Genomic DNA, 23146 nt, shown 5'->3' with positions numbered 1-23146 from the left:
GGTTGGTGTTGTGGAAGAAAAGAAGAAAACCTCCTCCCGGAGGTCCTGGAACACCGCGGGAATGGTGGAGAGGTTCGGGGAAATTTCCAAGCCCCGGGGAGACGTCCCGGGGCAGGCAGAGCTGATTTCAGGCAATGGGCGTGGCAGAACGGGCTCCAGCCCATGATGGCACCAGTAGACCAGTCAATTGAGGGATTGTGTCGCTGGAGCCAAGAGAATCCCAATACCACAGGAACCTGCAGTGACTCAATTAGCAGGAATTGGACCATCTCGCTGTGGTTCCCCGACACTCATTGGTTGATGGGGGTGGTATGCTGGGTGACCCGGCCTGTTCAGAATGCTAACATCCATGGGAATGGAGAGGGGTTGAGTGGGGATGCCCATCTCAGACACCAGGGTAACGTCCATAAGACTCATATCAGCCCACGAGTCGATGAGTATCTGGAGAGACTTGGACTGGTCGCCCCACAGCAGGGTTGCATGGGGAGGGGGGCGAGTAGGGTGAGAAGCAACATCATCCTTAAGAGCCAATGGAGTACCCATTAGGACCAATGAGCTAGGTCTCTTGAAGGGACAGGTAGACACATAATGACCGTCAGTACCGCTAAAGCAATGAGTGAGTTGAGATCTGTTGGTAGTTCCCGGGCTGCAAGCTCGTCCTTTACTTCCTCTAATAATCCGTGCAGGAACGTGTCGAACAGCGCTTCTGGGTTCCAGGCATCCTCTGCTGCTAACGTGTGGAAATCCACCGCATAGTCTGCCACACTGAGGGAGTCCTGCCAAAGCTAGAATGAGCAGCCTCTCTCCCAGACACCGCAGCCTCAAACTTCTCACCTCTGCTACGAATACCTCCAGACTGAGGCAGACAGCGGATTGTTGCTCCCATACCGCCGTGCCCCAGGCGAGTGACCTCCCGGACGTAATAATGTTCTGGAATCTCCATCGTAGCGCTCCGGGGAGGTAAGCGGGGTTCCCGGGAAACCGGGGTGACGGCGTTGCTACCAGCCATGTTACTAAGGGGCTGGGAGGTTACCATCGTAGTAGTAGGGCTGCCTAGTAGGCAACCCACAGAATTGCTTCCGCAAAGCGTCCAATGTTAGGTCGTGCCGTTCGGCAACATCCTGGAACCCTTCCATCAGACCACGAAGCAACTCCTCGAGTCTACCAATGAGGGGTCCTTGGGAGGAGATGGCATTGGAAGATAGTCCAAGTCTGCTGTGTCAGTCATGGCCATTTTGTACTATCAGTTAAAACTTGTTAACGGTACATGTTTCCCAAGGGGTACCACACCCCCCCGCTCTACTGAAACAGTGGCGCACAGAATGCAAAAATATTCTTAGAAATATTTAACCTCCACACATTAACAAGTCCAATAGCTCAAATGAAAGATAAACACCTTGTTCATCTACCCAGCGTGTCAGATTTCTAAAATGTTTTACGGTGAAAACATAGCACATATTTATGTCAAACCACCACAAAGACACAGACGATATACAGCCATTTTGTCGAACAAAAGATGCAATCACAAACGCAGGATTAAAAGAAAAATAATTCACTAACCTTTTGAAAATCTTCATCAGATGACAGTAATAGGACATGTTACACAGTACATTTATGTTTTTTTCAATAATATGCCATTTATATCCATAAATCTCCGTTTACATTGACGCCATGTTCAGAAAATACTCAAAAATGTCTGGAGAAATTATAGATAGCTCCGCCAGATAACATTAATACACATCATAAACTTTGACTAAATATACATGTTCTCCATATAGTTAGAAAGATACACTGCTTCTTAATGCAACCGCTGTGTTACATTTATTTTTAACGTTACAGAATTAGTTCACTATGCAATAATCTGAGACGTAAGCAATATTTCTCCGCTATGTTGGAGTCAACAGAAATACAAAATTACAACATAAATATTCCCTTACCTTTGATGGTCTTCAATCAGAATGTAGTGGAAGTTGTCATACTTACCTAATATATCGTTTTGTTTCAGTTCGTGTGTCCTTATAGTAGCATTTGCTAGCACTTCCAGCTGAAATGCACCCAAAATGACTTCTGGTCCCGAACAGTTGCGCATCAAAACTTCAAAATTACATATTATATGTCGACTAAACTGGTCAAACTAAATGCAGAATCAAGCTTTAGGATGTTATAAACGTACAAAACAATTCTCAATTCAACCGGACAATCATACTTCTTCTGAGGCAAGCTGGAACAGAGGAAGGGCTTTGTCCAATTCGCGCCCTAACGCGCAGGTTCTCGCGACACTCACTATTTTGCCTCCCAAAGGGTCAAAACTCGCGGGATTTGCACAATTAAACGCTCTACTGAATGAGGACATCTAGTGGAAGACATAGAACGTGTCTCCAGATCCATAGCTGGTTGGGAAGGGTGGGGGCGATGACGTCAAAGTTGCCCCAACTTTCATGATTCCAAAACTAGTTTGGGAGATTGCCTGCCCTGTGAGTTCTGCTATACTTACAGACATAATTCAAACGGTTTTAGAAGCTTTAGAGTGTTTTCTATCCAATAATCATTATTATATGCATATATTAGCAATTTTGGACAGATTTCTTTTCAGTTTACTATGGGCACGCAATTCATCCAAAGGGGGCAGTATTCTGCCTAGCCCTAACAGGTTTTAAGACCCAAGTACAGACTGTGTTGAAGTAACAATGACTATTGCAACAACAGGAGCAGGCAAACGACAGGTCAAGGCAGGCAGGGGTCGATAATCCAGAGTAGTGGGGCCAAGGTACAGGATGGCAGTCAGGCTCAGAGTTAGGACAGGCACGGGTCAAAACCAGGAGGACGAGAAAAGAAGAGACTGGGGAAAAGCGGAAGCTGAGACAAACCGCTGGTTGACTTGAACAAACAAGATGAACTGGCACAGACAGACAGACAAAACAGGTATAAATACCCAGGAGTTAAGTGGGGGAGATGGGCGACACCTGGAGGGGTGGAGACGAGCACAAGTACAGGTGAAACAGATCAGGGCATGACATCTTGCCTATGCCAGTTGGTTATTGCTCATCCATATATTTTTATGTATATATTCTTAATTCATCCCTTAAAACTTCTTAGGGATAGGGTGCAGTATTTTCACGTCCAGATTAAAAGCGTGCCCAAAGTAAACTGCCTGGTACTCAGGCCCAGAAGCTAGGATATGCATGTGTAGATTTGGATAGAAAAATCCAGGGGGAAAAAATTGAGGTCATTGTGTTTCCCAATGGGTTTCTATTGAAAGTCCTATTTAATAGAAACGTGGTTGCAGTTCCTATGGCTTCCACTAGATGTCAACAATCTTTAGAAATTGGTTGATGTTTTTCTTTTGAGAAATTAAGAAGTATGGCTGTTCTTTGTAAATGTCACTCCATGTGGACTCTTCACCTTGTTTTTATCCCGTCTTAAATTTTATCGATTACTTACGTTTTAGGATACCTGAGGTTGGATTAGGAACGTTGTTTGAAATGTTTGGACCAAGTTTAGAGGTAACTTATTAGATACTTTGTTGAGTCATGTTGAGCGAGTTGGAACTGGTGTATTTCTGAATCAAAAGCGCCAAATAAATTTACATTTTGGGGCTATAAAGAAGGACATTATCAAACAAAAGAACCATTTGTGATGTTTCTGGGCCATTTTGGAGTCCCAACAGAAGAAGATCTTCAAAGGTAAGGCATTTATTATATCGTTATTTCTGACTTTTGTGCCGCCACCTGCCTGGTTGAAAATGACTTTCATGTGTTTGCTATGCGGGGCGCTGTCCTCAGATAATCGCATGGTGTGCTTTCACCGTAAAGTCTTTATGAAATCTGACACAGCGGCTGGATTAACAATAAATTAAGCTTTATTTTGATGTATTACACTTATATTTTCATGAATGTTGAATATTGATATTTCTGTAGTTTGAATTTGGCACTATGCAATTTCACTGGATGTTGTCAAATCGATCCCGCTAAAGGGATTGGCGCGCGAAGGGATCACTAACAGGTTAACTTAGATTTGTGTGTATTAGGTAGTTGTTGTGGAATTGTTCGATTACTTGTTAAATATTGCTGCATTGTCGGAACTAGAAGCACAAGCATTTTGCTACACTCGCAATAACATCTGCTAAGCATGCGTATGTAACCAATCACATTTGATCTGATTTGATTTTACTACAAAGACCAGAATCCATTTGCGTGCCTACTTGTCTGGTCTGTTTCTTTTATGCCTGTTACATAAGAGTCAGAATAATATGTGATTGCATGATCGAGAAGGATGGAGCAGTTGCTTTGCAAGGCCTCTACCTGAAAATACATGTGATTGGTGGTTGGTATTCAGCAGTCAAAACTATGCCTTATTTACGTTGAAGAGCTTCTAAAATAGGGATTTTGTCAGACAGCATAGGCAGCAGCTCTATAGAGATGAGATTATGACTTGGAATTAAGTAAAGTCATAAAATAAAACAAGTGTAATATGCACAACGACTGAAATATTTGAGTAAAGTAATGTGAGTAAATGATGGTTAATACGTGATAAGCAGTATTGGGCATTCACTACCATCATGGGACTTATATTCGTTATGTTATTCTGTTGTTACAGCATTCAACCAACATAATACATAGTGCATTTCATGTTTAAAAAGGTAATCGAAATGAAAATCGAACCGACCTCAAAAAACACTAATCGCTCAGCACTAGTCATTGAACAACCAATGGCCATGAATAGATGGTGGAAAAAACACACCAATCTCTTTCATAAGTTCTTTAAAAATTAAAGCTAGTTTCCCAACATTTCTGAAAATTAATATATGAACTCTTCAAGTCTTCGCTGGTAAAAAGAAAAATGTATAATGAAACATTGAAACCAAAGTTATCATATACAAAGCAATGGCTACCCAAATAAGGACAGGTCTGGGATAACTATTTAGGCATTATTTTTCTAAAAGGACACAGGATGTTGCAGATGGCAGTCTATTCCTTATATAGTGCACTACTTCTCTGGCCAAAAATAGTGCCCTATATAGAAAATAGGAGTGCAATTTAGGACATACTGTATAGCGTGCGTTCACACAGGCAGCCCAATTCTGATATTTTTTCCACCAATTGATCATTTGATCAATCACACCAGATCTTTTTACATCAGCTCTTTTCCAGAGTTGATCTGACTTGTCAAAAAAACAATTTTACTTTACTGAGTCAGCTGCTAAGCCAATAGTGATGACATAATTTCCTGTTTGACTGACATAACCGAGATTTGACCCGACCTTTCTTAGGGAGCCGGAGGTCGGCTCATGTAAGATGTACACACGCACACAAAATCACATACATTTTGCAACAACACATCATCAGTAGGGTAACACTAACCTGTCTCACGACGTTCTGAACCCAGCTCACGTTCCCTATTAGTGGGTGAACAATCCAACACTTGGTGAACACATACATACGCATGCACAGACACACACCAGACCTGGGATAACTATAGTTGTAACTATGCTTTGTGTAAAGTAACAATTTTTTTGTTGAAACAAATTACTTTGGAAGTGACTACAACTATTTGAATAATCCCCAAAATGTACTACTTTTCAAAACAATTTGAATACAGATCTGATAAAGCAACTACTTTTTATAATATTTGCATACAGATCGGAGGATGTGAGTATTTTTCAGAAACTATTGGATTGGCTGCCTTCAACTAATGGCAGGGCTGTATCTGGAACTGCATGAAGATAGAAATAGAATGAATAGAGCACACGCAATCTCCTATACTATGCCAATCTATCTGACATTCATATTTGATCTACACAATACATTTATATCTGAACCTTCTGTAAATGTCCATTCTCCTGAATGTCAATTGTCCCAGATGTACATAATCAATTCATACCAACATGCCACTGAAAAGATTGTAAACTGTGATTAATTATATGATTACCTGAAAATACTGCAGATTAATTCAAAGACATTTGTAAACAGAAAGATGGATGCTTAGCAATATCAACTTCGAACCCCTTTGTCCATCTGAGGGTAAGTGTTCTTGTTTCAAACACACACTATACCATCTTTAAAGTGACAGTTTACTCAGAATTCAAATTAACATGATTTTCCACATACCTTGGCTGTAGTTAAATTGAAGAAAGAAGTTTTGGGATATTTGGTTTCCTTTTGACACTTACACATATTTTGTAACTGTTAGCATTATCAGTAGCACTTCACATTAAACTGTTATTGCACCTGTGTAATAAAACTGTAATTACTTTTGGAGCAACATTTTATTAGCATGTTGTTACATAATATTTTGGTAATTGCAATTGAATTGCATAGCAATGAGCTTAGTTTTTATAACTACTGTACAAATGAGGGATAGTGAACGTCATGTGTTACTTTATTACCTTATGTCTCACTCATGAAAATATATTTGTTAGTCATTTTTGAAGCTGCAAAAGTGGTCTACTCAAATGTTTAGGTGATTCCATGTCCTTCATGTATTTAATTCTAGGCTTTATATTAAGATTAATATCTAAGAGCCCTCCAAACCATGTGCTTATGATCATATATTTAGACTAATTCAACTAACTGTTGTAGTTGTTGGTTCTTTATCAAATATTTGGCAGCCATCAAATACATATGGATTTATTTTCATGTAACTAGCATTCATTTAAAAACCTTAAAATATTATTGTTCTGAGATTTATTCAAAATACTTTCAAATATGATTTATTTTCAGAGACCTGTATTTGAATATCAAATAAAATAGTTGCCTTTTAGGTGAAACTATATAAACTATTTGACTTCCTTCAGTATTTTAAAAGTTTGTATTTTCAAATAAACTACAAAATAAACAGTGCATTCTGAAAATATTCAGACCCCTTAACTTTTTCCAAAAAATGTTTTATGTTACAGCCTTATTGTAAAATCTATATATATACTATATTATTCTTATCAATCTACACACACTACCCCATAATGAGAAAGCAAAAACAGTTTTTTAGACTTTTTTATGCATGAATAAAAATAAATCAAAACTGAAATATGACATTTACATAAGTATTTACATCCAGTGATTTATAAAGTTCTCAATGAATATGTACAGTTTTCATATATAAATAGGACATATGGAATGTCATTTACACAAACACAAGGCAGGTAAAGGTAGAGCACAGCCTTGAGTATAATGATTATGTACAGTTTTCATATATAAATAGGACATATGGAATGTCATTTACACAAACACAAGGCAGGTAAAGGTAGAGCACAGCCTTGAGTATAATGATTATGTACAGTTTTCATATATAAATAGGACATATGGAATGTCATTTACACAAACACAAGGCAGGTAAAGGTAGAGCACAGCCTTGAGTATAATGATTATGTACAGTTTTCATATAAATAGGACAAATGGAATGTCATTTACACAAACACAAGGCAGGTAAAGGTTTGAGTATAATGATTATGTACAGTTTTCATATAAATAGGACATATGGAATGTCATTTACACAAACACAAGGCAGGTAAAGGTAGAGCACAGCCTTGAGTATAATGATTATGTACAGTTTTCATATAAATAGGACAAATGGAATGTCATTTACACAAACACAAGGCAGGTAAAGGTAGAGCACAGCCTTGAGTATAATGATTATGTACAGTTTTCATATATAAATAGGACATATGGAATGTCATTTACACAAACACAAGGCAGGTAAAGGTAGAGCACAGCCTTGAGTATAATGATTATGTACAGTTTTCATATAAATAGGACATATGGAATGTCATTTACACAAACACAAGGCAGGTAAAGGTAGAGCACAGCCTTGAGTATAATGATTATGTACAGTTTTCATATAAATAGGACATATGGAATGTCATTTACACAAACACAAGGCAGGTAAAGGTAGAGCACAGCCTTGAGTATAATGATTATGTACAGTTTTCATATAAATAGGACATATGGAATGTCATTTACACAAACACAAGGCAGGTAAAGGTAGAGCACAGCCTTGAGTATAATGATTATGTACAGTTTTCATATAAATAGGACATATGGAATGTCATTTACACAAACACAAGGCAGGTAAAGGTAGAGCACAGCCTTGAATATAATGATTATGTACAGTTTTCATATAAATAGGACAAATGGAATGTCATTTACACAAACACAAGGCAGGTAAAGGTAGAGCACAGCCTTGAGTATAATGATTCGGTATGACACTACAAGCTTGGCACACCTATATTTGGGGAGTTTCTCCCATTCCTCTCTGCAGATTCCATTCCTCTCAAGCTCTGTCAGGTTGTATGGGGAGTGTTGCTGCACAGCTATTTTCAGGTCTCTCCAGAGATGTTCAGGTCTGGGCTGTGGCTGGGTCACTCGTGGGCATTCAGAAACTTGTCCCCGAAGACACTCCTGCATTGTCTTGGCTGTGTGCTTAGGTTTGGTGTCCTGTTGGTAGGTGAACCTTCACCCCAGTCTGAGGTCCTGAGCGCTCTGGAGCAGGTTTTCATCAAAGATCTCTCTGTACTTTGTTCCGTTCATCTTTCCCTCGATCCTGACTAGTCTCCCAGTCCCTGCCAATAAAAAACATCCCCACAGCATGATGCTGCCCCCACCATGCTTCACCGTAGGGATGGTGCCAGGTTTCCTCCAGATGTGACGCTTGGCACAGCTTCTTCCATTTAAGAATGATGAAGGCCACTGTGTTCTTTGGGACCTTCAATGTTGCAGACATTTTTTGGCACCCTTCCCCAGATCTCTGCCTTGACACAATCCTGTCGGAGCTCTATGGACAATTCTCTCGAACTCATGGCTTGGTTTTTGCTCTGACATGCACTGTCAACTGTGGGACCTTATATAGACAGGTGTGTGCCTTTCCAAATCATGTCCAATCAATTTAATTTACCACAGGTGGACTCCAAATCGTAGAAACATCTCAAGGATGATCAATGGAAACAGGATGCACCTGAGCTACATTTTGATTCTCATAGCAAAGGGTTTGAATACTTATGTGAACAAGGTATTTCTGTTTTTTATTTTTAATACATTTGCAAAAATGTAATTTGCTTTGTCATTGTGGGGTATTGTGTGTAGACTGCAGAGGGGAAAAAAGTATTTAATCCATTTTAGAATAAGGATGTAACGTAACAAACAACTTTGATTCCTCTTCAGGTGAATGTATTTTAGCAGAAACAGTAACAGCAGAGGGGAACCTGACTGACAGCTTCATCTGATCTGCATTCCTTTAGAACTTCCTCCTCTTGATACTTCTTTTACAGACTTTCAGACAAACATGTTACATACAAACACACAGAACCTTCACGCTGACCTCAACGTATTTACCTCCAACAGCATAACTAACACACTCATTTAAAGAACAATGCAGCACTCAGAAGTAAGGTATTTGTTGTGGAACGCTTTAAGCGCTTTAGATCTTATGGAGGACGAGGCATTCCTGAACTGTCTTTAATTGGCATGGCAGTGTGTGTGTGCGTGTGCGAGCGTATGTGTGTGTTAGCGCTGTCAAGTGCAGTCAGGGAGAGAGGGAAAGAGGGACAGAAGGAGAGCAGCCAAGGCAAGACAACAACACTGAGGTGGCCACACTACATTGTGCATTGTACAGCTGGACCTTCCTCACTAGATGTCAATCTGTGTTCCAAATGGCACCCTATTTCCTATATAGTGCACTACATAGGGAATAGGGTGCCATTTGGGATGCATTCCTTTTCTAAACACAAGGATAAGGTGTATTGTCCTGTACAGAACAGGGCACCACATACAGTAACATAGAGACGGATTGTCACATCCATAGATTCATTTGGGACAAACATCCTGACAGATGTATTATTTCCAGGCCATGCCTCTTTCTATCACAGTGCAGCTATGATGTGGTGGAAGTCATAGTGTCATTTGCCCCACGTTTGTCTGTCTGTCCAGTGTCTGCTCAGTTTCAGACCTGGGTTTAAATACTATTTGAAATCCTTTCCAATGGGTTATTTGAGCTTGATTGAGCTTGCCTGGAGCAATAGAACCAATATAATTGTTCTGGAGAAGCATGATCAACTTGCTCTGGCTACCAGGCCATACTCAACCCTCTCCTCGTGCATTGGTGCTGTTCTGTCTGTAGTCGTGAATCTGCTGTCTTGTTATAGTCATTGGTCAATTTAATCCTTTTTTGGTGAATGTCCAAATATTCAATTTAAAATATATCCTGTGTTGACAACCTAGCTAATGTCCTTATTTCATGGTTCATGGGCATGAAATTAAGTGAAATTGCAATTCCCATTGTGTGGTTAAATGAAGTAATATAATGCAATTTAAATGGATCCTCTCATTAGCATACCGTAATGAGCTTCATAATCTGAACCAGGTTTAGTTCCTGTGCGTTCTTCATCTTTATTATAAAGCAGGTCATCTACTATTGGGCTACTACTACCAAGACAGAGGGGTGGCCAGAGGACTGGGTTGTGGGCCCTGGTCAAAAGTACAGGGAATAGGTTGACATTTGGCATGCAGACCATGTCTGTCCTTTACCCACTGTCTGTCTGCTCAGAAGGAGAAAATGGTTGTCATGTTTAGCGTGTGACCCTGGAAGGCTTTAGCAGCCAGCTGTTCGGATCCATAAGCCATCTGTGGAGTCAGATGTTAGTAAGGCTCGTACCATTCATTGCATACCAGATGTTTTGCGCTGCCCTGCGCTTGCAATGCCAGGATAGTGTGTTTGATTCCCCGGTCCACCTGTACGTAAAATGTATGTACCCAAAACTGTAAGTCGCATTGAATAAAAGCGTCTGCGAAATGGCATATAGTATTATTTACATTAGAGAGGAGCAGAGAGGGGCACTCGACTCGGGTGTGCTTTGTCTGTCTCTGAGCCCTGATGTTAACACAGTGGTCAGAAAATGACAAAAAAAATCTCTGTCTGCAGTAGAAAATCAAAGGCACCAAAAATACCTTTTGTAATAAAAGCAGAATTCAGAGTCAATACCATACAGACTGCTGTAATGCATTACTTGGCCTGTGGATTTTAGACAGGAAAGCTGGTGAGATTCTTCCATGTAACGGTCAGTACTAAATGATTGCTCATTTCCTGTGGAGCTGGAGATAGGCTAATAGCCTACATCTGGAGAAAGAAACCCTTACCTTGAATTGCCACTGTTCTAGCAGCCTATATTAGCATATACAGTGCATTCGGAAAGTATTCAGACCACTTGACTTTTTCCAAATTTTGTTACATAAATGTCCTTATTATACATTGGATTAAATACATTTTTACCTCATCAATCTACACACAATACACCATAATGACAAAGTGACAACAGGTTTTTAGAAATGTTTGCAAATGTATTAATAGTAAAAACAGAAATACCTTATTTAAATAAGTATTCAGACCCTTTGCTATGAGACTTGAAATTGAGCTCAGGTGCATGCTGTTTCCATTGATTATCCTTGAGATGTTTCTACAACTTGATAGGAGTCCACCTGTGGAAAATCAAATTGATTGGACATGATTTGGAAAGGCATAAACATGTCTATATAAGGTCCCGCAGTTGACAGTACATGTCAAAGCAAAAACCAAGCCATGAGGTCGAAGGAATTGTCCGTAGAGCTCCGAGACAGGATTGTGTCAAGGCAGCGATCTGGGGAAGGGTACCAAAAAATGTCTGCAACATTGAAGGTCCCAAAGAACACAGTGGCCTTCATCATTCTTAAATGGAAGATGTTGTGCCTCAACACAATCCTGTCTCGGAGCTCTACGGACAATTCCTTTGACCTCATGGCTTGTTTTTTGTGGACAACACCTAGGTAAGGTGTCTGGATAGACTGTAAACTCTCCTTCCAGACTCACATTAAGCATCTCCAATCCAAATTTTAATTTAGAATCGGCTTCCTATTTCACAACAAAGCCTCCTTCAGTCATGCTGCCAAACATACCCTCATAAAACTGACTATCCTACTGATCCTTGACTTTGGCGATGTCATTTACAAAATAGCCTCCAACACTCTACTCAGCAAATTGGATGCAGTCTATCACAGCGCCAGTCGTTTTGTTACCAAAGTCCCATATACTACCCACCACTGCAACCTGTATGCTCTCGTTGGCTGGCCCTCACTACATATTCATCGCCAAACCCACTGGCTCCAGGTCATCTATAAGTCTTTGCTAGGTAAATCCACGCCTTATCTCAGCTCACTGTTCACCATAGCAACACCCATCTGTAGCACGTGCTCCAGCAGGTATATTTCACTGGTCATCCCCAAAGCCAACACCTCATTTGGTTGCCTTTCTTTCCAGTTCTCTGCTGTCAATGACTGGAACGAATTGCAAAAATCACTGAAGCTGGAGACTTACAGTTTATCTCCCTCACTAACTTTAAGCATCAGCTGTCAGAGCAGCTTACTAATCGCTGCATCTGTACCCAGCCCATCTGTAAATAGCCCACCCAACTACCTCATCCCCATATTGTTATTTATTGTTTGCTCTTTTGCACTCCAGTATCTCTAATTGCACATCTATCACTTCAGTGTTAATGCTAAATTGCAATTATTTCACCACTATAGCCTATTTATTGCCTTACCTCCCTAATCCTGCTACATTTGCACAGACTGTACATAGAGTTTTCTATTGTGTTATTGTCACGACTTCCGCCGAAGTCGGTCCCTCTCCTGGTTCAGGCGGTGTTCGGCGGTCGACGTCACTGACCTTCTAGCCATCGCCGATCCACCTTTAATTTTCCATTGGTTTTGTCTTGTCTTCCCTCACACCTGGTTTCAATCCCATCATTACATGTTGTGTATTTAACCCTCTGTTCTCCCCATGTCCTTGTACGGAATTGTTTCTTGTAGTGCTTGTGTTAGGCTGGTGGATACCAGGTTTTGTTTGACCCGTTCATTGATTGTTCTGTTTACGGTGGTTTTTATGTTTATTAAACGACACCATTGTAAATCAGTTTTCGCTCTCCTGCACCTGACTTCTCTGCCGCCAGTACGCACCCCGTTACAGTTATTGACTGTACGCTGTTTATCCCATGTGTAACTCTGTGTTGTTGTTTTTGGCCCACTGCTTTGCTTTATCTTGGCCAGGTCGCAGTTGTAAATGAGAACTTGTTCTCAACTGGTCTACCTGGTTAAATGAAGGTGAAATAAATAAATAAAAACTCTCAGTGAAATTAGTAGTACTGTATCACAGTAACATTTACATGTGACATTTTAATCATTTAGCAGATGCTCTTATCCAGCGTGACTTACAGTAAGTGCACTCATCTTCAAATCAAATCAAATTTTATTGGTCACATACACATATTAAGCAGATGTTATTGCGTGTGTAGCGAAAGGCTTGTCTTAAAAAAATGTAAACGTCATATTCCTGGTCGTAATACTTGTCAGTTCCCGCCGACATCCAAAAGTTATTTCCAGCTGTATGTAATAACACAAAAAACTTTCTGGGCTAATAATGTAAGAAATAACACACACACAAAATGTTTAAAATACTGCAAAGTTGCTTAGGAGCTAGAAGCAGAGCTGACATGTCTGTCGGCGCCATCTTGCATCTTAAGACAGCTAGGCGAGACAACCGCATATCAACAGGATTTTCATACACATTTAAAATATATGAATAAAATCTGAGAACAGTAATATTTTACACATGTATATAGATTGTGTGTAGGCCTGTCTCACACTTGATTCTTCTCTTTGTGCCAGACTGGGTTGTTTGTATTTCTTCGTATTATTTTTTACTGCTCTATGGTTATAATTATTGCTTGGATAATCTTATTTACAATTATGTATTGATTTATATATCACTCTTTATGCGGTGCACACTGCACAGGACACTGGAAGAATTATCATGGAATTATTGTCATGTTTGTTTATGTATCAATTAATCCCGTAAGGGATGGATTGCCAAAGATGATTTGATAGGAAAATAAAATGTAACTCATTCATGTCATTAATTCGTTAACACATTCTAAAAAAGGCCATGCCTGTGCAAGTGACTTTACCCACTGTGATTTCTCCCCTTCTCAGCTGTCTATCACAGCCTCCTGGTTTCCACCAATCATCTTGCCTAAATTCACATTTGGACTCTGATCCCTCCCACTCCAGGTCAGTGTTTTTCGTCAACAGAAGGAGAAAATGCAAGTTTGGCTGCCGACCAAGCTATCAGCGAGTTTATCGTAGAAGTCTTTGTGCGTGCATCCCCAATATGACTTCTTCTATGTGTGTGTGTAAATGTGTGGTGGTGACCTATAAGATACAACTCTGAACATCGACATGTCTGCCTGGTTCTTGCCGGACCGCCTGTAGTGGGTTAGACCAAGGTGAGTCAGCTTAAGTCAATAGCAGGCAAGGGCATCTACAACCAACAGCTCACATGGCTCCAGATAGCCATGTTTTCACACATGAAGCTGCCCATGGGCAATCCTTTCGGATGAAAAATCACAAATGTGAAAAATTGGTCCCTTTAAAAGATTTTTGGAAATAAACTCTTCCTTTCTTCCTGATGTATTGACACTCATCATTCTGCCATCACCCACCTTGAATGAGATCCACCCAACCAAAGGAGGGTACGGCAATTTAACATTGAGATGGGGCATGAGGAAGACTGAGGGAGTGAGAAAGTATGAATATTACATCTGATTTTTATCATTCTGGCAGCTAGACGTGGTGTGATGCCTCGGTCGGATAGAGGCCTCCTCGCTCTGTGCATCCCAAACGGCACCCTATTCCCTATATAGTGCACTACTTTTGACCAGAACCCTATATGCCATGGTGAAAAGTAGTGCATTATATATGAAATAGGGTGCAATTTGGGACACATCCAGTCTCTCTCTGCCTGTCAAATTCTATGATATAGGAAAACACAGCCACGTGCCATCTTGATCTTGACAAAGTGCAATTAGTTCCAAAACATGCAGTAGTCAGAGAGAGGACTCTAGTCTAGTCTACAGTGTAGTCTGGAGGAGAGAGCCAAGGTTCGGGGGAGGGTGGCTCTATCTTTCTTACATGGGGTGCGGCCCAAATGCCACCCTACTTCCTTTATAGTGCAAAACTTTTAACAAGGCACCATAGTGTTCTGGTGAAGAAATGGTGCATTATAATTGGAATAGGGTGCCATTTGAGATGCAGTCAAGGGTTAACCTAGAGGAGAGACTGTGTGTTGTGTGCTGTTGTGTGTTGTGTGCTCTCTCTCTGTCTCTCACTCCTTCTCTCCCTCTCTCTCTTCCTTTCTCTCTCTGTTCCGTCTCTGCTCTGTCTCCCTTTTTCTCTCTCTCTCTGCTAGTCATAAGCATCGGATATATTTCAACTATATACAGGACCCTCCATGATTCTTCAGTGACAGACAGGTATGCATGTGTGGGTGTGTGTTTCTGTGAGTGTACTATCCCCGACTTTACCCACAATGTTGGAGACTATTCTCCATTAAGAGACCTTTTCTAAAATATGACATGCTGACTTTATAGGGCAACCAGTGGCTTGGATCATGTGCCTTTTATGAATGGATTTTTAAAATTCAAATTATGTATTAGTTATTTTATTATTATTTTATTTCACCTTTATTTAACCAGGTAGGCGAGTTGAGAACAAGTTCTCATTCACAACTGCGACCTGGCCAAGATAAAGCAAAGCAGTGCGACAAAAACAACAACACAGAGTTACACAAAAACAAATGTACAGTCAATAACACAATAGAAAGATCTGTCACGACTTCCGCCGAAGGTGGCTCCCCTGCCTGTTCGGGCGGTGCTTGGCGGTCGTGGTCACCGTCCTACTAGCCGCCACTGATCCCTTTTTCGTTTGTCTGTTTGTTTTATCTTATTAGTTTCACCTGTGTTCTGTTGTATGGCTTAATGAGCTTCCCTATTTTAAGTACGTTTACCCGCCCTTGTTTTGTGCGGGATTATCTATATGTTACGTGTGTGCGTTTTAGGTAGAGGTGGATGTATTTTCGGAACTTGGCACCCTGTGTTTTTGGGTAGTCACTTTGTTGTCCGCGCCCTGTGTTGTTGGGCATTTTTGTGTGCCGTATTAAATTAGCACTTTTCACAACTGGAACTCTGCGCCTGATTCCTTCACCAACCTAGTCCAGCGTGACAAGATCTATGTACAGTGTGTGCATATGTAGTAAGATTAGGGAGGTAGGCAATAAATAGGCCATAGAGGCTATATAATTACAATTGAGCATTAACAGTGGAGTGATAGATGTGGGGATGATGATGTGCAAGTAGAGATACTGGGGTGCAAAAGAGCAAGAGGATAAACAACAATATGGGGATGAGGTAGTTGGGTGTGCTATTTACAGATGGGCTGTGTACAGGTACAGTGACCAGTAAGCTGCTCTGACAGCGGATGCTTAAAGTTAGTGAGGGACTTTAGTTAACTCTCCAGCTTCAGTGATTTTTGCAATTCGTTCCAGTCATTGGCAGCAGAGAACTGGAAGGAAAGGCAGCTAAGGACGTGTTGGCTTTGGGGATGACCAGTGAAATACACCTGCTGAAGCGCGTGCTGCTGGGTGACCAGTGAGCTGAGATAAGGCAGGGCTTTACCTAGCAAAGACTTATAGATGACCTGGAGCAAGTGGGTTTGGCGATGAATATGTAGCAAGGGCCAGCCAACGAGAGCATACAGGTCACAGTGGTGGGTAGTGTATGGGGCTTTGGTGACAAAACAGATGGCACTGTGATTGCTGAGTAGAGTGTTGGAGGCAATTTTGTGAATGACATCGCTGAAGTCGAGGATTGGTAGGATAGTCCGTTTTATGAGTGTATGTTCGGCAGCATGAGTGAAGGAGGCTTTGCTCCGAAATAGGAAGCCGATTCTAGATTACATTTTGGATTGGAGATGCTTAATGTGAGTCTGGAAGGAGAGTTTACAGTCTAACCAGACACCTAGGTATTTGTAGTTGTCCACATATTCTAAGTCAGAACCGTCCAGAGTTGTGATGCTGGACGGGCGGGCAGGTGCGGGCAGCAATCGGTTGAAGAGCATGCATTTAGTTTTACTAGCATTTAAAAGCAGTTGGAGGCCACGGAAGGAGTGTTGTATGGCATTGAAGCTCATCTGGATGTTTGTTAACACAGTGTCCAAAGGGCCAGATGTAGACAGAATGGTGTTGTCTGCGTAGAGGTGGATCAGAGAATCACCCACAGCAAGAGTGACATCATTGATATATACAGAGAAAAGTGTCTGCCTGGAAATTTAACCCTGTGGCACCCCCATAGAGACTGCCAGAGGTCAAGACAACAGGCCCTCCGATTTGACACACTGAACTCTATCTGAAAAGTAGTTGGTGAACCAGGCGAGGCAGTCATTTGAGAAACCAAGGCTATTGAGTCTGCCGATAAGAATGCGGTGATTGACAGAGTGGAAAGCCTTGGCCAGGTGTATGAAGACGGCTGCACAGTACTGTCTTTTATCGATGGGGGTTATGATATCGTTTAGGACCTGAGTTGTACCCATGACCAGCTCGGAAACCAGATTGCATAGTGGAGAAGGTACGGTGGGATTTGAAATGGTCGGTGATCTGTTTGTTAACTTGGCTTTCAAAGATTTTAGAAAGGCAGGGCAGGATGGATAAAGGTCTATAACAGTTTTGGTCTAGAGTGTCTCCCCTTTGAAGAGGGGGATGACTGCGGCAGCTTTCCAATCTTTGGGGATCTCGGACGATACGAAAGAGAGGTTGAACAGGCTAGTAATAGGGGTTGGATCAATTTCGGCATATAATTTTAGAAAGAAAGGGTCCAGATTGTTTAGCCCAGCTGATTTGTAAGGATCCAGATTTTGCAGCTCTTTCAGAACATCAGCTGTCTGGACTTGGGTGAAGGAGAAGCGGGGAGTACTTTGGCAAGTTGCTGCAGGGATTGCAGAGCTGTTGGCTGGGGTAGGGTTAGCCAGGTGGAAAGCATGGCCAGCCGTAGAAAAATGCTCATTCAAATTATCGGTGGTGACAGTGTTTCCTAGCATCAGTGCAGTGGGCAGCTGGGAGGAGGTGCTCTTATTCTTCATGAACTTTATAGTTTCCAAAAACGTTTTGGAATTAGTGCTACAGGAAGCAAATTTTGGTTTGAAAAAGCTAGCCTTAGCTTTCTTAACTGACTGTGTATATTAGTTCCTGACTTCCCTGAAAAGTTGCATATCGCGGAGGATATTCAATGCTAATGCAAAACGCCACAGGATGTTTTTGTGCTGGTCAAGGGCAATCAAGTCCAATCAACCCTTTAAAAAACATTTAAAAAAAAAAAAGTCTGGGGTGAACCAAGGGCTGTATCTGTTCTTAGTTCTACATTTTTTAAATGGGGCATGCTTATTTAAGATGGTGAGGAAAGCACTTTTAAAGAGAAACCAGGCATCCTCTACTGACGGGATGAGGTCAATATCCTTCCAGTATACACGGACCAGGTCTATTAGAAAGGCCTGCTTGCTGAAGTGTTTTAGGGAGCGTTGGACAGTGATGAGGGGTGGTCGTTTGACCGCAGACCCATTACGGACACAGGCAATGAGGCAGTGATCGCTGAGATCCTGGTTGACGACAGCAGAGGTGTATTTAGAGGGCAAGTTGCTCAGGATGATATCTAAGAGGGTGCCTATGGTTATGGACTTAGTAGGTTGGTAGGTTCCTTGATCATTTGTGTGAGATTGAGGGCATCACGCTTGGATTTTAGGATGGCCGGGGTGTTAAGCATTTCCCAGTTTAGGTCACCTAACAGTACGGACTCTGAAGATCGATGGGCGGCAATCAATTCACATATGGTGTCCAGGGCACAGCTGGGGGCTGAGGGGGGTATATAACAAGTGGCAAAGGTGAGAGACTTGTTTCTGGAAAGATGGATTTTTAAAAGTAGAAGCTCAAATATTTGGGCCACAGACCTGGATAATATGACAGAACTCTGCAGGCTATCTCTGCAGTAGATTGAAACTCTGCCCCCTTTGGCATTTCTCTCTTGTCGGAAAATGTTGTAGTTGGGGATGGAAATTTCAGGATATTTGGTGCTTAACTGTACACAGTTATCCTTCCTATAATTAAATTCAACAGTGCAGTATGTGACTTTCATGCATTGATACACCTATAGTGGTTTGAGAATTCTTATTCAGAAAATAATATTTACAGTTGAATGACTTACTAAGTCAAATGAACGCTATTTTCCATTAATTAAGATGTGCCGTTTTAAACACACATTATTTAATTTTGGGTTGATTGTGGTTCAAAATGTTTAGCCCTATTTGACTTCAATACAATTTATTTGCATAGCCTAATGATCCAACATACAAACCTGCACTTACAGTATATGTTTTCAATGTTCAGGCTTGATCAATGTTTAATAGTCACACACATACATAAACACACACATACTATGCACAGTCACTTTACAAATTACCTCGACTAACCTGTACCCTTGCACATTGACTCGGAACTGGTAGCCCCTGTATATAGCCTCGGTATTGTCATGCAATTTGTTTATTTTTAGATTTCAGTTAATTTAGGAAATATTTTTCTTAACTCTATTTCTTGAACTTGAAATTGTTGGTTAAGGGCTTGTAAGTAAGCATTTCATGGTAATGTCTACGACCTGTTGTATTCGGGGCATGTGATAAATACGATTTGACATACATACTGTACGCACACACACATACATGGATACAGGATCAGTGTTGCAGTAAGATGATACGTCCCATTAGCTGACATGATGCTCTCATCTCTGCACCAGTAATGAGCTAATTGCATTTCCTGCCGGGACGGATTCGGCTTGATGAGCCTCAGGGTAAGTCCCAAATGGCCGTCTATTTCCTACATAGTGCACTACTTTTGAACAGAGCCCCTATGTAGTGCACTATGTAGGGAATAGGGTGCCATTTTGGATGTAGCTTTAGTCAGGGAGGGAGTCCTACTTAACAACAGACAACCCATTGCCATGCTACTGGAGAATCCAGAGAGGATGCTATTGGATGCTATTTTCAACATTAACATTATAATTTAATGTGAAGCTAAGCCGCCCTTTCTCCAGTGAAGTCCTTCACAGGTTTATTGAATGTTATTCTGTGTAAAAATAGGCCAATGGGGATTTGCCTGCATGTTGCCTTTGAGATGGAATCATCTCTACAGGCTTAAAGCCCCCATGACCTCTTCCTTAGTGCTGTGTATTGTGATGTTGGGGAATAACTACTGTACTGTAGGTGTTCTACCTTTTTTGAGGGAGCTGGCTCTGTGAATGAGGGGCAAATTAATGTGCCTGTACCCCTGGATAGGTTAAACACTGCTTTTTCGTTAATAGAGTTCCTTCCTTTCTTACAGTTTGCGTGAATAAATTAACGTAGTTGCTGTGGTTCTGGATTTTCTGGAACCCAGAAGTTTTGGACTAAAGATACGGAAGATTTGGGACACATATGCATGCGCGCTTCCCCCTTCGAGTTCTTTCAGCTGCTGCTCAGTACTCACTCACACCTTTGGAGAATCTCAATTGCATACTTCCTCTCTCCTCGGTTCCTTCTCAACACCCATTGGAGGAGAAGGTTAGAGGGGCGGGACCTCTGGCTTTCTCATTCAATGGGTTTTGAGAAGGAGGCGAGAGGAGAGGACACGAGGAGTATACATACAATTGAGATTTTCCCTATAACTCCACTGCCGCTTGTTCGAACAAACTTAGTTCTTGTCTGTTGTAACAGTAATCGAAGAAAACATAAGCACGACACAACAGGCAGCCTAGCGATTTCGTGTTCTCTTTTCAGGAAGGGTTAGCCTACATGCAGCTACAGTATTTAGGCAAGCTATTGTATACGTACACAGCATATCAACAAGCAAGACACAGACAGGCAGGGAATAGCAATTTAATGTGCAAACATTGACTATTGGGAGGCAGAGTTCTTTTTCAGCAGCTCTGCCTATACGACAGCCAAAGGAGGTTGGGCGGGCTCGTGGTGAATAAAGCATAGAGTAAAGAGAGAAGCTTGAATTTGTGTGTAAAATATAAATTGCACAAATGTGATTCGGAACCTTAGTTTTGAGATTAAGTTTCCAGAGGGGCAGGATGGGGGTGGGACGGGACGGGGGGGAGTGAACTCTGTATTCATAGCTTTGGCCATCAATTAATACTCTGTTGGCTACTTTATGTAGTTCTATCACATACAGACAGTAAAGGAGGATTATCAACAAACAAATGAATAATGTAGAATGCTGTGTTACTATGAGTGATGTCAGCATAAATCACGTGTCTGAATGAGCAGCTGGGGAGTTTAGTAATGTAATGTAGTCTCCGAGACTGAGGATGCATCCCAAAAGCAAAAGATACCCTATTCCCTTTATAGTGCACTACTTTTGACCAGAGCCCTATGGGCCTTGGTCTCCCTATATAAGGAATAGGGTGTCATTTGGGGCGCTGCCTAAGACAGGAAGGGGGGGAGCAAGGCTCCAGGGGGAGCTGTGATCTAACCTAACTCAGTACTCAGTGATATGCAATCCTCGTGTCCACTGCTGCCGCAACAATGAGGTCAGCATCCAGGTATGGTCCTTAGCACCAAGCACTGAGCTGCGGTCCCACAGGAGTACAACTGACTCCAACACGCACACACACACACACACACACACACACACACACACATACACACACAGGATGAGCAGCGGTCCCATAGGAAAAGCACTCCCAGCACTGCAACACACACAGAGGGTGAGCAGCGGTCCCCTAGGAGAAGCCTCCCACACATAGTCCCCAGTGGGAATGATGTGATGCTCAGTGACATCAAACCTTGTCCTCATCTTCTCCTTACATACTGTATGTGACTCATTACGTAACTTAGAGAAGTCTAAGTTACAGAGAGAGAGAGAGCGAGAGAGAGACAACGCTCAGTTCCTGTCTGTTGGCTAACTCACTTATCACCTTTTTCCTGCTATGTTGTATGGGTGTATGTTGGTCAGGGCCGGCTCCAGGTATAAGCAACATAAGCGGTCGCTTGGGCCCCAAGCCGCTAGGGGGCACCCAACTCAGTTGGGTCTCAACTTACTGTTGAGAGTTAGAATAGTAGAATACACAAGGTGCAAGTTCAAAATTTGGTTCAGTAACTTTTCTCTTATGTCAGTCAAAGACAGTCATTCAATTAGCCATGTCAGCTTACAAATGTTTTAATTGGTAAATTAGTCTAGCCAGCTATCTAAACTTGTAGTAATCGTGGCCGAATACCAACCCTGAACTCCAGGGGGCCCCCCTTTGATTTTGTTCGTCCTTACTCAGATACAGTACCATTAAGCCATGGCAAAATGTGTAGAATGGCAGGAAATTCACTGTGAAGTGTAAAATATTTAGCCTGAGAGGCTAAAGGGCCCCCAAAAGGATAGAACCAGCCCTGGTGTGTGTTGTTTTTTTGTGTTGTTGTTAATGCACACCTGTTGGAGGAAATAAACTGGTCAGCCAGTTGACCCCAGGTTCACCTGTCTGTTTGTCTGCCCAATCAAATATCCTCCTCACAGACTTTGATCCACAAAATATTTTTTATCTTTATTTAACTAGGCAAGTCAGTTAAGAACAAATTCTTATTTTCAGTGACAGCCTAGTGGGTTAACTGCCTTGTTCAGGGGCAGAACGACAGATTTGTACCTTGTCAGCTCAGGGATTTGAACTTGCAACCTTCCGGTTGCTAGTCCAACGCTCTAACCACTAGGCTACCCTGCCGCCCCAAAATATGTGTTACAACCTGGAAGGAACTAGGTCACCTTTGTATCACCAACACTTCTGACAGTATTGTGTGATTCCATTAATAATCAATGACCAACAGAAATCACAACTTCAACACCCCTTTACTTCTTAAAATAAGGCCAGGCACCACAGGCTGAAATTACATTTCAACAACTTATCTACTTATACATTTTGAGATTTTGAGGTATTTTGGTCCTTTAAAACTTCTTAAGGATCGTGCCCAATTTGTCAATTTTCGCCTAAAATGACGTACCCATATCTAACTGCCTGTAGCTCAGGACCTGAAGTAAGGATATGCTTATTCGTGATACCATTGTGAAATTAATGTAGGAGAATATAACACATTAGATCTGGTAAAAGATAATACAAATTTAAAAAACTTGTTCCCCCCCCTGAAAGTATGGCTTATGGGTCATTTGGATTTTGGCCACCAGATGGTTTCAGACTGATCCAGTGAAGAATTACATTACTGCACAATATTTTGTA

Source organism: Oncorhynchus tshawytscha, linkage group LG28 (genome assembly GCF_018296145.1).
Source record: "Oncorhynchus tshawytscha isolate Ot180627B linkage group LG28, Otsh_v2.0, whole genome shotgun sequence".
NCBI lineage: Eukaryota > Metazoa > Chordata > Actinopteri > Salmoniformes > Salmonidae > Oncorhynchus > Oncorhynchus tshawytscha.
The sequence above is the reverse complement of the archived record's forward strand: the minus strand, read 5'-3'. Positions refer to the sequence as shown.